Here is a 14,665-nt window from a genome sequence, read left to right on the forward strand (position 1 = left end):
GAATCCCGGTGCTTTTATTCCCTTAGTAAAAGGGCAGGAAGATGTTTCATTAAACAGTAACCTGAGAGTGGGGGGTTGTTGCTGATCAAGATGAACTAACCTCTGCTAAGGCCTGGGACTGTTTGTCACACCAACAAGAGCAGCTTAGATGGTGGGGCTTTGAACTTGGGGGAGGTGTGGGCAGAGGGCTACTGAGCATAGCAGTCCTTGAGACCAAGCTAGTGAACACACACACACACACACACACACACACACACACACACACACACACACACACTTGCGCACCCACCATAAATTAATCCAAATGATTGGAGGAACGGAGGGGAGGGACCAAGACTCGGTGCCCTCATTACAAGCTTATCCAGGTGAGGGGACTACTGTCATGGACCGGGTTAGTTCAAAAGGTCACAGTTTTTAATTCTGATAATATTAGTGACCCTGGAATTTCTTAATTTGCAAACACATTCTCGTAGGCTTGTTTGGGTTATTTTGAAAGCCGATTCTCTGGGGTTCCACTAAGAAGAAACCCAAATGCCATTACTTCTGAGATACTGCACCGCCCTCCTTCATGCCGCCCCTAGGACCATATATTTCTTTAATACAAACTGAATCGATCGCATCACACGATTTTGATTTTGATTTTTTTTTTTTTAAATTCTCACAGCCCCATTACAGCTTGCAGGGTGCTCCCCACCAATTCCCTGACCCTTTGCCTGAGAGGGTCTATATTATGATCAGGACCGCACACTCACATTTACCTGGAAGGCTTGGGGCTTGGAAGGAGAGGTGAGAGGCAGCTCCCACAGACCCCAGACCTTCATTTAGGCTCGCATCTCTGATATCTTTATCCCCTCTGACATTTACTACACACACATCCCATCCCAAAAACGTCCATATCCTCCTGATATTTAGAATTGTGAGAAGGGGCGCCTTGGGTTGGGCTGCGCGGGTGCGCGCGAGGGTGGGGGTGGGGTGGGGACGACACCTCCCGCTGAGACACAAGATTAACAGCTCTACCTCCCACTTTTTAGGTAGTTAGGGGTAGAAGCGGGGTTTTCTGGGAGATGCACAGTGCGGCGAGATGGCGGGGGAGCTGCTCCCGGACCAGGCTGGCATTGCTTAGCCTCGCCTCTGGGACACTGCAGGGCCAGGAGGCCCGGTGACTCCTGCCTCCGCCCACAATACCCTCGCAGGTGGCTCTCTGGTGCGGGGTTTCCAGCGCACAGACGATCCCACCCCCAAGTCCCACCCCCACCCCCGACCCGGACCGACCCGGATTTAGCAGTGAGGCCCTTTAAAAGCCTCGGAGCTGCAGCGGTACGGGCAACCTTCCTGGGAAATGTAGTCTCTGCATGGAGTCCCGCTGCTACCGGGCTGTTTCTCTACTGCCCAAAAAGTGGCTTTGCTGCCTCGGGTTAGTGTGACAGAGAAATAGAACTCTGCGTGGAAAAACGCGTAAGTCGCGTTAGAGTGGAAATCACATTCTTATGCGGGGGAGCTTACTGAGCCTTTGACTGTAACATCTGCAAGGTACACAGAGGAGCCCTGAAAAGTCTGGGTGACTTTACAAGGGTGGCAGACTCTCCAGCCACTGTCGTTTTCTTCCCGGTAAAAGGCCTGGCTGATTCTGAGCTCAAGATTCCTAATGTATTTAACATGCATCAGGGACTCAGAATACAGCCACGCGCAGAAAAGAGATCCCTGCCTGCGTGGGGCTGAGACTGCAGCGGAAAATAGAAGTACGAAGAAGAAAACGAACAGTAAAATGAATTTCGTTGGGCGTGGTGATGGCCATCTTCTATCCCAGCACAGGGTAGGTTGAGGTAGGAGGATTGTGGAGAGTTTGAGGTTAGCCTGGGCTACATAAATCCTGTTCTAAAAAAAAAAAAGAAAAGAAAAGAAAGAAAGAAAAGAAAAGAAAGTGTCATGTTTGTTGGAAAGTTATGATTATAGACAGGCAAGTAAGAGGTTCTCAGAGGCACCTGGCGTTGAGCGACTTCGGGTTCACAATAGGGACTGGAGCTCCATTCAGAACCTATATGGGGGCAAGAGAGATGGCTCAGTGCTTAAGAGCTGCTCTCCCAGAAGGCCTGTGTTTGGTTCCCAGCACCCAGGACAGGAGCTTTACAGCCTGTTACTCCAGTTCCAGGGGATGCAGTGCCCTTTTCTGGTCTCCATATCACACGCCCTCACACAGACACATATACATGAATAAAAAATAAAAGGAGCCAACACTGGGCAGGTGAGATGGCTCAGTAGATAAAGGTGCTTGCTGCCAACCTAAGGATCTGAGTTCAATCATCCCAACCCAAATAGTGGAAGAAGAGAACTGCCCTCCAGATGTTTTTCCCTGACCCCAACAGATAGATGTCTTGTGATAAGGGGGGGCGGGGGAGGAGTATGCACACACAAAGTGTATCTTTTAAAAAAAGCAATCAAATCAACATTTAAGCAAATATTTGAAGGAGGCAAGGAAAGGAGCCACTCCTATTTTCTGAGGAGCACTCTTCCATCCCAGAGAAACAGCTGGCACAAAGAACATGTGGCAGGGCTGTGCAGAATGGTTGAAGCAAGTGCAGTGGGAATAGGTGAGTTAGAATGATCGGAGGAGGTAGCCTCGGAAGCAGGCACACCTGGTGTAGGGTTTTGTGTGTGCAAACAGGGACTTTGACTTTCAGTCAGAGAGGCGGGAGCCACTGGAGAGACGTGACACCTCACCTGCAGTCAATTCCAGCCGCAGAAACAGAAATAGCAAAGGCGGGGTAGGGTGGAAAACTTCCAAATGGACAGAGTGGAGAGCAGCAGAGGTGGTGTGTGTGTGTGTGTGTGTGTGTGTGTGTGTGTGTGTGTGTGTGTGTATGTGTGCAGAAGCTGACACCAGATACCATGAGATCCAGGAAGGGCTGAGGTAAGTGGACGGAACATAAGGTCGGGTGGTGGCCAATGAGGAAGGAGAGAGACATAGAGGAAAAGAGGCCAGTCCTGCCAGGCGTGGTGGCGCACGCCTTTAATCCCAGCACTTGGGAGGCAGAGGCAGGTGGATCACTGTGAGTTCAAGGCCAGCCTGGTCTACAAAGCAAGTCCAGGACAGCCAAGGCCACACAGAGAAACTCTGTCTTGAAAAACCATCCTGGGCTGGAGAGATGGCTCAGAGGTTAAGAGCACCGTCTGTTCTTCCAAAGGCCCTGAGTTCAATTCCCAGCAATGACAGGGTGGCTCACAACCATCTGTAATGAGATCTGCTTTCCTCTTCTGGAGGGCAGGCACACACGTGAGCAGAATATGTATAAATAATAAATAAATAAATATTAAAAAGAAAAAGAAAAATCATCCATCAGATGCCACCAACCGGGGAAGTAAGGACACAGTCCAACTTGTTCTATGGCTGCTACCCTCCAGGAGATAAGAGGTGGTTTTTCTTGTTGTTGTTGTTTTTATTTTTTTATTTTTAAAGATTTATTTATTATTTATTCAGTACTCTACCTGCATGTGTGTCTGCAGGCCAGAAGAGGGCACTAGACCTCAATATAGATGGTTCTGAGCCACCATGTAGTTGCTGGGAATTGAACTCAGGACCTCTGGAAGAACAGACAGTGCTCTAAAGGTCTGAGCCATCTCTCCAGCCACCCCTCCCCCCCTTTAAACATAAGATGAGAGTTGTGACCAAGGGTCCCCAGAGTTTGTGAACTTCTGCAGGGGTCAAAGCTCTGTCTCTAATTTGCACCTGTCCTTCCTGGATAAGAAGCAGGGCCTTGCTGAGGGTGATCAGGGACAGGAGGGGCTGAGGGAGGGACAGCTCAGAGGAAAAAAGGAGCTGGCTTTGGAGGACCAGAATGAGGCTTCCATTGGACCATGGCAGCAGCTCCAGCGGTTGGGACAGCGTGGGCAGAGCCTGATGGTGGGAAAGTGGAGGACTATAGAGAGTAGGGGGCCTGAAAGGGCAGGAGACCCAGAGGAGACCCCAGCAGAAAGAGGAAGCAAGATACAACGGGAGGAGTGTGGGTGACATGGTGGCGGTGTTTGTAGGGACAGAACTACTGTAGTGTCCCCGGAAGCAGGCGATGGGGGTGGGGAAGGGGAGTCACATACGAGGGCAAAGTGCTAAGTTGGTCAGGTGAGGGAAGGGAGTCTCACAGATGCCCAGGTGTTACACAGTGTCAGAATGTGCACTGTGGGGGAGGGGACACGCAGGAGGGCTCCTAAGGGAGGAATTCCAGGAGACCCCAAGGCAAGGCTCCCGAGGCAAGGTTCTGCAGCAAAGCGATCCCTCCAGGGAAGTGTGGACACAGCAAGGACACCAGGGGACACAGCCACCATGACCTCCAATCTCAGAAGCAGATAAAGGCGGAGGAGATCATCGGGAAGGACAAAGGACAGGGACAGGAAGAAGAGTAGGAGCCGCTCCTTGCTGCATGGATTCCCTCATTGGAAAAGCTCTGCCTCTTGTCTGCCGGGCAGGCCCAGCATTTCTGCTAGCCTCTGCCTTCAAGTGTCTTCACTGGTTCTCACCGCTTTGGTTTTGCATCCTCAAGGAGTGTCCCTCAGTGCCATAAACAGAGAGGTGAAGTAACTACTCAAAGCCACAAAGCGGGACTCCCAAGCCAGGCTGGGCTTTCCCAATGCTCTTCTGCTTTTCCCCTCAGCTCTCTCATTAAGAACAAGTGCAGAAGCTGGGTGTGGTGGCGCACACATTTCATCCCAGCACTCGGGAGGCAGAGGCAGATGGATATCTACGAGCCTGGTCTACAAAACTAGTCCAGGATAGCTAAGGCTACACAGAGAAAAATACCGTCTCGGAAAAGACAGTCAATCAATCAATCCATGGATTTGTGTCTCTCTTCCAATGGGCAGAATCCATATTATCACAAGAGAGATTTTTCTTCCTGAGACAGATCTGTTTAAAGTGATAGCCACTGGGGCTGGAGAGGTGGCTCAGTGGTTAGGAGCACCGGCTACTTTTTCATGGGATCTGGGTTTGATTCCCAGCACTCACATGTTGGCTCATAACCATCTGTAACTCCAGTCCCAGGAGATCGGAGGCCGTCTTTTGGCCTCTGCACACACTGCATACACATGGCACACAGACATAGACATATATGAAGGCAAAACACATATACTTAAATAAATAATTTTTATGAATGAGTTTTGTTTGTTTTTCAAGCCAGGGTTTCTCTGTGTATGTAGCCTTGGCTGTCCTGGACTTGGTTTCTAGACCAGGCTGGCCTTGAACTCACAGCAATCCACCTGCTTCTGACTCCAGAGTGCTGGGATTAAAGGCATGTGCTACCATGCCCGGCTTGTCTGAGAGCTCCTAAGGAGTGATAGTTCACGTCAATTGAGCATGTACCAAGTGCTAGCACACCCAGTTCTTTGCTATTATTACTTCTAAGCCCAGATGGGGACTGAGCTAAGCAGTCTGACTCCCATGCTTCACCAACTCTAAAAAAAAAAAACGTCCCTCCCATAAGTGGGACTAGGGGGACAAATTTGTAGATGACTGGAGAGCCCCAGTAGGACAGAGTTCCAAGTCTTGTGTGAGGGTCAATGGGATTAGCTATCACCTGGTTCATCAGGACAGGCCTGTTCCAGGTCAGCTGGCAGAGAGGACACCTGTACTTCAAAGGAGATGCCTCGCTGTGTAGGCAAGGTGCTGACTGGTGACCTATATGCTTACAGCCTGAGGCCAGGCAGTGGGCATGATGCAAATAACACATGTGCTTTGGGCTAGGGACCACGTTGGATCCACAGACTGCATTCACTGCCATTTCCAGGAGCCCAGGCTGTATGCAGGTAGGAAGTGGGAAGGTAATGACCCTGGTGCCCACAAGAGGCCCCTGGCTGGGCCTTGTGAAGAAGGCCTGCCTCCCTTGGATCTGGTAGGATGCCCAGACAATTCCATAAGAGACCTCCAGAGGGAGACGCTGGGCTTTTAACTGTTTAATTCAGGAGAGCACAGCAGGGTTTGGTTCAAAAAATGACCACAAAGATGAAGATCATGAACTCCAGACCAGCCTGAGAAATATGAGACCCCATCACAAGCAAGCAAGCAAGCAAACAAACAAACAAACAAACAAGCAACCCACCGACACCAACGCCGTGACCACATTGCGTGCTACTTTGGAACCATGAAGGCGTGGACACTGGGTTTATTGCTGATAGTTCCTGACTGATTGATTGGCTCATTGGCTGTAGGCTGTACCTTTTCCAAACCTACTTTATTTGGGGTTCTTTAAATGATTATAACTCCCTTCCAACCCACCTACCCTAGATAGGAGAGAAAGGAGGTTTAAGGGAACAGGAGACGTAGACCATTTTAAAATCAATTCCTGGCAGGATTTCAGTAGACCAGCAATTCCACCAAAGTTGCTGCTGGAACCTGGAACTGTAGCCGGAACCTGGAGCCCAAAGCGTTCTCTGGAGCAGTCTTTATTTATTTATTATTATATATACAGTGCTCTGTCTGCATGTACCCCTGCAGGCCAGAAGAGGGCATCATATCACATTATAGATAGTTATGAGCCACCATGTGGTTGCTGGGAATTGAACTCATGACCTCTGGAAGAGCAGGTGGCGCTCTTAACCTCTGAGCCATCTCTCCAGCCCCCTGTACTCACATTTTAAAATGTGAACATGCATGGATAGGGGTAATAGGTAGACAATAAGGGACAATAAAGGACAGAGCAGCATATCCCGGATGACCTGAAGCAGGACAGGAGCAGGTTTTTCCTGTGGTCTCTGTAATGATACCTCAGACTCCACGACAGGAACTCTGTGTTTACTCAGCAAGCAGTTCGACTCAGTGTCACACTCAGCACTTTACAAGTACTCTGTCAGGTATGTCACACCCCTGTGTGGACAGCGCTGTTGGTACCCTGCCAGAGGCAACAGAGCCAAGCCAGAGAGGCAGGGCTTTTCCTCTAGGGTCACATGGGGCAGCCAAAGGCCCCCCCGGAAGCATGGTCATGTATGAGCAGGTGAGTATAGGACAAGGCAGGTATAAGCAGGATGTTTCTGACCAAATGTACTTACAACCTTGTTCCTGGGGTGTGGATGTGGGTGTGTCCAGCAGGAGTCCCTCAGCACCCCTATTATGGCTTGTCTTGTCACTCTTCCTATAGGCAACCCCCTCCCCCCTTCTGAAGAGACTGGGTGTCACCACTGTTAGGCAGCCTGCCCTGGCTCCTCTGGATGAGTGGGTACCATCATCAGCTCTCCACAGTTTGTACTATGTTGTTGTCTCTCTTTTCACTCCTATGGGGTGAGGGGCAGGGTACAGGACATGTCTCTTTACAGTCATGTCACCCTGATGCCTGGAGCAGGCTTGAGAGGGACATTATCAGGTGTGCACACCACCCACCCACCCCACTCACACAAAGAAATATTTTAAAATTTAGGAAATATGTGATCTGCGCGCGCGCGCGCGCGCACACACACACACACACACACACACACACACACACACACTGGCTGGCACTACGGTGATGTGTGGGGTGAGGCCTGGCTGCCAGCAGTAACATGGTACCTGGTGTACCATTATGGTCTTCTAGGGGACCCCTGCCTTCCTAGCCCTTTGAGAGGAAACTTGCCTTGCCCTCCTAGGGAAACTGCAGGTCTGCTTCTATAGAAGTACCCCAAACCTTCCATGTTATCCTCTCAAGTGGGGGACCCAAGGTGCCTGGTCCCTTTTCTGAGCCCTGGGATCCTTTCCTGAAAACAAGGCGAGTGTGTCCCCTCACCCACAGACTATACTAGGGACAAGAGTGTGTGGTATAGTGGTTGCACACGCTTTTAATACTAGTACTCAGGAGGCAGAGGCAGGTGAATCTCTGTGAGTTCAAGGCCAGCCTGGTCTACAGAACAAGTTCCAGGGCAGCCATGGCTCATTGTGAGCATCAGGATAGACACTGCTGTGGATGAAGTTAGCTTGGGGCAGATGCTCATCAAAGTGAACCCCAATCCTCCCAGGGCCTCAGAACCCACCCAGCCCTTGTAAAGTCCAGATGGAGACGCCACTGGGCTGGCTGAAGAAAGTCACAGTGACAGCTGGGCCTTTTCATGTTCAGGAACTGCTATTAGCCAGCAAGCCCTTCAGGTTCGCTGCTAGGATTCCTGGGGGTGGGGCAGGGCTGTGGGGAGAAACAGACTTCTGGCGGCTTGGCATGAGGAGGAGGCTGTGATCTGCCTATAGGATGCTTGGCTCAGTCACTTATGTCCAGGTGGTCTGTGAGTCAGTCCATCAACAAATACTCGCCCAGCTGACACCTCAGGTGGTGTTGGTTCATTAGCAACGTGACTAGAGCTGGCTCCCAGCCCAAGGGGCTCCATGTCTGGGGAGAAACACATGGAAAGACCATGCCCTGTGGAGGGACTGTGGGGACCCGGACAGGCATCTAGCTCTGTCTGGGACATCTATATCTGGGAGGAAATCCTAGGATGGCAGGTGGTAGCCGCGCCTTGAGGTTCCACAGGGAGGTGTCTACCATGGGCATGGAATAGGGAGCCCAGGTGGGAAGAGAGCAGTAGGGAGCAGGCAGGGCAGGCTGAGCCCCGTAGAAGCACGTGACTGCCTGTTGAGGTCAAGGGCTGAAGCGGGTGAGGGTAGGCAAGGGGCTCCTGTGCCAAGTCAACCCAGAGGTGCTGGAGGGCAGGGCAGGGTTGCACGGGAAGAAACAGCACGAACATCATTGCTTTGATAAGCCAGTGTGGAGCCGGGCAGTGGTGGCACACGCCTTTAATCCCAACACTCGGGAGGCAGAGGCAGGTGGATCTCTTTGAGTTCGAGGCCAGCCTGGTCTACAAAGTGAATCCAGGATAGTCAAAGCAATGCAGAGAAACCCTGTCTGGAAAAACCAAAACAACAACAATAACAACAAAAGCCTGTGTGCCACGCAAGCCTGACAACCTGGGTACAGTTCTGGGAACCCACAGTGGGAGGAGAAAAACAACTCCATATAATTGTCCTTTGATCTACACCATGGTATGCATGTATGCATGTGCCAGTACATACAGAGACGGAATGATAGTCTTTTTCTTTTTTTTCTTTTTTAAGCCCGAGTGGGGCAGGGGAGCTGGCTCAATGCTTAAGAGCATTTGTTGCTCTTGAGAAGACCCGCACTAGATTCCCAGCACCCTCATGGCAGTTCACAAGAGTTCCAGATCTGAAGTGATGCCGAGAACTCCTTCATGGGTCGCTCCACGAGAGACTTTCAGGAGCTCCTCCGCTTGTGTCCTGGAAAATCTGTGGTAATTAAAAACAAAACAAAACAAAACAAAAAGCAGTAGGTCCCGCAGAACTACCAGGCACCCCACCCCCACAACACGGCCCACTTCAGTGCCCATATGACCCCGAGGCTGGCTCGGGACTGTGTTTTCCCATACGGAGAGGGTCAGTCAGAGCCGTGCTCGCCTGGACAAAGATCCAAATTCACGGGTTTGCCACCGAGCAAGAGTCACTTGCACCACTGTAAGCTGAAAGTACCCTAAGTTCAACGAGCACAAATAGGGACCATTTGGCTCTGTGCCAAGCAGCTGTTGTCAGCCCCACATTAATGACGCCCCAGGAATCCCTGAGACGTGATTCATCGGGCTCTGGCTGGCTGGAGGGGCGGGGCTGGAGTCACAGAGGCTGGCTTAGATTTAAAGCTGACCTCTCGGGGGCTGGGGGAAAGGAGGCCTCCAGGAGACCCGTGAGCCACAGCCCCTACTGATGCATTGATGAGTGACAATGACCTCAGAGTAACATCTAGCATTTGCATTCACTCTATGAGGCACCTGGCACTCTCCTCAGTGTGTCCTGCCTGTCATTAGCTCTCTTCATTTCTTCAACACTTGGAGTGGCCACTCGCTCTGCTCTACAGATGAAGAACCCAAGGCTCAGAGACGCTGTATAACCTGCCCAAGGTTGCAGAGCCAGGCACAGAAATAGGATGGAGAGCGCCTTGATTCCCCGACCTTACTTTTCTCCATTTTCAACCTCCTACAGCATCTGTGCTGGGTGAGGGGAGAGGTGTCCTGGATAGAAGGGCAGTGGGTGTGCCCAGGGGCGGGGGAGGAGCGAGAACTGCTTCCTGAGGTAATACTGCTATTGGGGATCACAGCCAAAGGAAAAGAGCCAAATTAACAGTGGAAAGCAGCCAGGTGGTGGGGGTGTACACCTGCAATCCCAGCATTTGGGAGACAGAGGCAGCGGGACGGTCATGAGTCCCAGGTTAGTCTAGCCTTACAGAGCTATTTCCAGGACAGTCAAGGCTACACAAAGAAATCCTGTCTCAGCCAGGCGTGGTGGCGCACACCTTTAATCCCAGCAGGCGGATCTCTGTGAATTCGAGGCCAGCCTGGTCTACAAAGTGAGTCCAGAACAGCCAAGTATACACAGAGAAGCCCTATCTCAAAAAACAAACAAAAAAAAGAAACCCTGTCTCAAAAAAACTCAAACCAACCAAATAAATAGTGGATGGCAGAAAAAGATTTGCTCAATGTGGCCTCGACAGGAAGAGGAACAGATCCATTTTGTGGGTCCTGAAGTAAATAAGGTTACATTGAGGGCAAAGGATTTTCATATTTAGGCAAGTATGCAAATATTTAGGCAGTCCCAGGGTCAAGGTACAGCCCCACCCAATACTGAGCCCTCACTGTCTGGCCTTCATTCTGTAAGGGGGTCTAACAAGATAGTAGAACTGAGATTCCCCTCTGGCTGTGACCTTCGCGTCTCCCAACTGGGGGAATCCTCCTTTCTCTGAGGTGCATCGTTTCAGCACTCTGACAGACAGGGTTGTCTCCTTAGAACATCTTCATTTTTCCGAAGCCAAGTGCAATATTTCTCCCTCCCTGCAGGTCGCTGGAGCCAAGAGTAAGTTTGCAGAGTCCCTGTGGAAGGGAGGACAGCAGAAAAGAGAGAGGCTAGCCTCTGCTAATAGAAAGTGTCACTGTGAGGAGTGCCCTCGGGAGAGAACCTCCGGGGATAAGTGGGAATGTGAGGAACAGGGGACTGGTTGAATACAACCCCAGGGACACCGAGGGACAGGGGCAGTCCAATAGCCCCTTCCAGTGACCTTTTAGTCCCAGCCCTGCTGGCCCTCTGCACCCCACTGCCCCCTACATCAGCCCATTCTGGCTGCAGGGCGCCTGTGTGGTCCACTTCCCTGTGTTCTAGATGGCTCCTGGGATCGGTGTCCCTGAAGCTTCTCCGGGCCCACTCCTGGCCTGAGGCCTTAACTAGCTTTTCTGTGCTGATAGGGCTCCAGGCTCCACCATCTTTACCCAGACCTCTACCTGAGCCAGGGTGTTTTCTGTACCCCAGAGGCTCCCCAAGTCCGGCAGCCCACTCAGGACAGTGGCCCCACTCTTCCTGCTGCAGCCTGCCCCTCCAGCCTCATCTTCTGTCCCTCCAGAGAATGAGCTCCAGTCGCGACATGAGAATCTCTCCAGTCTGAGGCAGGACCCACCTCCAAGTCCCAGCCTGGCTAATTCCCGCTCCACTCCAGCGGCTCTTCCCCTAAGAAGCCTCCCCTGATCTCCCTAGCTGGGTCTGGGCTGATTGTGGCTTTTTGGGTGAGCTGCCTGACTTCAGCTTCCAACCCTCTTTCATAGGCCAAGGCAGCCCCAGGACGGGAGGCTGGCTCTGAGGGGCCTCACCCAGAAGGTGGCTTGCAGGACAGGGAGGAGCTAGAGCCCGGGTTGGTGCAGCGGCTCTCACGGCTCTCTCTCACGACCCTTCAATACACTTCCTCGTGCTGGGATGACTCCCAACCATAACATTATTTTTGTTGCTACTCATAACTGGCATTTGGCTACTGTTATGAATCGTTAATGTAAATACCTGATATGCAGCCCCTAGGAAAGGGACATTCGACTCACAAAGGAGTTGTGACCCACAGGCTGAGAACCACTGGCTTACAGGGAAGACACACTCCACATCAGCCTTGGCATGGAGGCTCCCCCAAGCTCCTGAGAACAGGGTGAAGACAAATTGGAGGCTGGATGTTAACGAGACATGGACAAGTGGTAAAGGTCAGCACCAGAAAACATCTGGCACACAGGCGCTGAGAGCAGACCCCAAAGGGGACTCTGCAGAGGATCCCACCTCCCAGGAACAGGAGGCTGGGAAGAGACTTGGCCTGAAGGAGCCCCCCTCTGGTGATCAAGGCCTGCTACTCTCCTGTCCCCTTGAGCCTGGGCTGGCCCTTGTTTTTGACTGACACAGGGAAGTGACATCACAGTATTTTTTTTTTTTCTTTTTGATTTTTTTGAGACAGGGTTTCTCTGTGTAGCCTTGGCTTTCCTGGACTCACTTTGTAGACCAGGCTGGCCTTGAACTCAGCGATCCATCTGCCTCTGCCTCCCTGAGTGCTGGGATTACAGGCACGTGCCACCACGCCCTGAGATGTCACAGCATTTCTAAGCATTGCTCATAAACAGCATGGATTCCACGGTGGGAACCCTTTCTAAGGGAGTCAGCCAGCTGGGAGGGAAATCAGACTACAGACGTCCAGAGACCACTGTGCATCCAGGAGGCACGGGAAAAGCCACCAAGAAGCAGATGTCCCAATAATATGGCAGACCTAGGAAGGAAGAAGCTAGCATGCACATCTACAGGGAGCCTCAGGTGACCTGCACTCTGGCCACCTACCTGATAGAACTGCAGGAAGGCCAAGGGACCGGCCCAGGTCGGCCGTAAGTTCAGGAGAATGTACAAAGCAATAGGTAACTGAAATACCCACAGCCTCTTGGGGGGGGGGCGTTGAGGGAAGGGCATCACTGCCCCATTTAACATGTGAAGAAAACAAGCTCAGAGAGGGAGGTGGCTTTAGGAGGCAGGAGTGGATTTTGAGTCAGCAATGGCTGCATATATGAGGCCATAACCAGACTGAACAACTGGACAGATGTGCTTCTGCCCAAATGTCCAATGGTGGAGGGAGCTAGCCTCCTCTCCCAGGTGGCTGACCTGACACGGTATGGAAACCTGGTGTGTTGGTTTGGTTTGGTTTTTCAAGACAGAGTTTCTCTGTGTAACCCTGGACTCCCTTTGTAGACCAGACTGGCCTTGAATTTACAGAGATCCGCCTGCCTCTGCCTCCTAGAGTGCTGGGACTAAAGGCGTGCTTATTTTTTTAAGAGCCAGTTTACTGGACTGGAGAGAGAGCCCTGGCTGCTCTCCCAGAGGACCTGGGTTCAGTTCCCTGCACCCATATGGCAGCTCACAACCATCTGTAATTCCAGTGCCAGGGGATCCGACTCCCTCTTCTGTGAGGAGCAGGTACCTTCGTGGTAGTGCACAAACTACATGCAGGCAAAACAGCCATAGACATACAATTTGAAAATATTTTTAAAAGCTTACTAACAAGATTTAAACACAGTAAAATGCACAGACCCTAAGTGTGCAGTGTAGTACCTCTTACGCAGGTATGTGCCCTTCACCACTACCCAGACTGAGTCACAACACACATGCCACCCCAAGGTCCCTGTGCCCACTGCCAGGTAGCGTCTCTTCTTCCCCAGCTCAGGGCACCATTGTTTTGCTTTTGAAGTTCATGTGAAGGAATTTCTATAGCATGTGGGGTTTTGGTTTTTGGAGACAGGGTTTCTCTCTGTAGCCTTGGCTGTCCTGGACTCGCTTTGTAGACCAGGCCGGCCTCGAACTCACACCAATCCGCCTGCCTCTGCCTCCCGAGTGCTCGGATTGAAGGAATGCACCACCATGCCTGGCTTAGCATGTGGTTTTCAGGGATTCTGCCTAGCCACTAAGTCTGGAAGATTTGCCCAGGGTTTGCACATAGAAGTTACAGTTTATTGCTATGTTATAGCATCATGTACAAATATGACACAAGTGTTCTTTTCTTGGGAGTAGGGAATTGGGTCACATTTACTCCAGGTTGTCCTGGAGCTTGCTATATAGCTGAGGGTGACTTTGAACCTCTGATTTTCCTGCCTCCATTTCCCAAGTGCTAGGTTAGGGCTATGTACCACCACCCCTGGCTTACTCTGGGCTATGGCTTGAACTCAGGGCTTCATGTTTGCTGGAGAGCACTGTATCACATATACCACACTCCCAGACATGTATTCTACCGAGATCTGGGCAACCGTGAAGAGTGACATGAATGTCACCGTGTTAGTTGTGCAGTGGAGGGCCCTTGGTGCCTATAGAGGAAGGGAGGGGCTGGGTCTGCAGGGAGAGGTACCTGCCACAGTGTGCCAAGTACATTCCCGTCAGCAGAGCTTGACATCCCTGGTGTCCCAGTCTTGGCTAATGCTGTTCTAGAACTGGGGAGTAAAAGCTTTATTATTATTTTTAAAATTTATTTATTTTTATTTTATGTGCATTGGTGTTTTGCCTGCATGTATGTCTATGAGAGGATATCAGATCTTGGGAGTTGCAGTTTTAAGCTGCCATGTGGGTGCTGGGAATTGAATCTAGATCCTTTGGAAGAGCAGTCAGTGCTCTTAACTGCTGAGCCATCTCTCCAGCCCCAAGCAAAGGCTTTTGTTTTCAGTGACTACTATGAAGTGCCTGGTGACTTGTGACCCTAAGCCTGTGGGCCATGACCCCTTTGGGGGTCATATATTAGATATTTACATTATGATTCATAACAGTAGCACAATTACTGTTATGAAGTAGCAACAACATAGCCTTATGGTTGGGGGTCACCACATGAGGAACTGTATTGAA

The 14,665-nt window shown here is 51.1% G+C and overlaps 1 protein-coding gene across 1 annotated transcript in view; it reads left to right on the forward strand.

The window, feature by feature from the left end:
- Positions 1-14,665, forward strand: part of LGALS2 (galectin 2) — a 346,473-nt gene that overhangs the window by 161,622 nt on the left and 170,186 nt on the right. The window lies entirely within an intron of this gene.

The sequence above is a fragment of the Acomys minous genome (genome assembly GCF_964271855.1).
Source record: "Acomys minous genome assembly, chromosome: 12".
In the NCBI taxonomy this organism is placed as follows: Eukaryota; Metazoa; Chordata; class Mammalia; order Rodentia; family Muridae; genus Acomys; species Acomys minous.